We start from the raw sequence: 1,150 nt of genomic DNA on the forward strand, positions 1-1,150 counted from the left end.
TTTCTTCCTTATCCTCCTCTCCAACACCCTTTCCAATACCTTCATTCCATGCTCCAATAACTTTATCGCTCGGTACGAGCCACACTCCAGGGGGTCACCTTTCCACTTGTATAGAGGGACGAGGGTACTCAGTTCCCAATCCACTGGAATGCGGCCTTCTTTCACCACCAGATTACAGATCTCTGTCATTCTCTTCACACCCCAACTTCCTGCTGCCTTCAACATATCTCACACAACTCCCGTCGGCCCTCCCGCTTTTCTACCCTTCATTGCTTTTATCGCTTCCTCAACTTCCTTCTCAGTTATCTTCTCTGCCGGTCCTAAAACTGGGTTACTCTCTATGTTGCCATCCCATTCATTCTCTGTATTCAACAGCATTTCCATATATCTTTTCCATCTTCCTTTAATTCCATCTGGGTCGACAACGATTTGTCCCACTTCATCCTTCAAGCAACTCACCCCCATCACATCACACCTCTCTTTCGCTATCTGCTTTGCAATCCTGAATACTGCTTTCTGACCCTTTTCCGAATCCAAGCATTCTCCGAACATTTTCCTACATGCCTCCTGCGCCTTTGCTACCTCTTTCTTTGCAGCCTTCCTGGCTGCCTTATAACTTTCATGCTCCGCTGTTTCTGCTCCCGTACCCTCTGCCTTCTGCCACTCCTTGAACTTCTTCCTCTTCTCGTCAATCCTCTTTCCAACTTCATCATCCCACCACCATGTTTCCGAGTGCCTCGGTGGTCCTTTTGTCCATCCACATACCTCACCAACGGCTCCCAACAGAATAGCTTTCATTGACATCCAACCACTTTCAAGCTCAACCTTGAAATTGCATTTGGCAATTTTGATATCATCACTGCTCATTTTTTGATATAATGCATTTTGATATCATCACTGCTCATTTTTTGATATTATTGCATTTTGATATCATAACTGTTCATTTTTTGATATTATTGCATTTTGATATCACAACTGCTCATTTTTTGATATTATTGCATTTTGATATCATAAATCCTCATTTTTTAATATTATTGCATTTTGATATCATCACTGCTCATTTTTTGATATCATTGCATTTTGATATCATCACTGCTCATTTTTTGTTGGTGTTGGGCTGGTGTTGGGCTAGCGGCTAGGGTGTCAGCTT

This window comes from Myxine glutinosa, chromosome 6, assembly GCF_964187855.1.
Source record: "Myxine glutinosa chromosome 6, kmMyxGlut1.1, whole genome shotgun sequence".
NCBI lineage: Eukaryota > Metazoa > Chordata > Myxini > Myxiniformes > Myxinidae > Myxine > Myxine glutinosa.